Below are 420 nucleotides of genomic sequence, written 5' to 3'. Positions count from 1 at the left end.
TATAGATACAGGATTTTTTCCAGTTCTTAAAAATCAGTTTTTTTCTGGTTTTGTTTGTTTCCTCATACATCATCAGAACCATTGCATATTGACTTGAGGATAAATGACTAATATTTAATGCAATTTTGACAATAGTTTCTATTCTGCTTTGTCCTTCAGTGATGATTAGGATTTTTCAGGTGGGCCAGTGGTTAGGACTCAGGGCTCTCACTGCTGAGGGCTTGAGTTCAATTCCTGTTAAGGGAACTAAAATCTCGCTAGCCTTGTGATCAAAAAAAAAAAAAAAAAAAAAAAAAATCCACAATGGGAGACTTCCAGAGTAGTCCTGTGTTTAGGAATCCACCTGCAGATGAGACTTCCAGAGTGGTCCTGTGTTTAGGAATCCACCTGCAGATGCAGGAGACATGTTCCTTACCTGGT

Source organism: Cervus canadensis, chromosome 20 (assembly GCF_019320065.1).
Source record: "Cervus canadensis isolate Bull #8, Minnesota chromosome 20, ASM1932006v1, whole genome shotgun sequence".
Taxonomy (NCBI): Eukaryota; Metazoa; Chordata; class Mammalia; order Artiodactyla; family Cervidae; genus Cervus; species Cervus canadensis.
Note: the sequence above shows the minus strand (reverse complement) of the source record.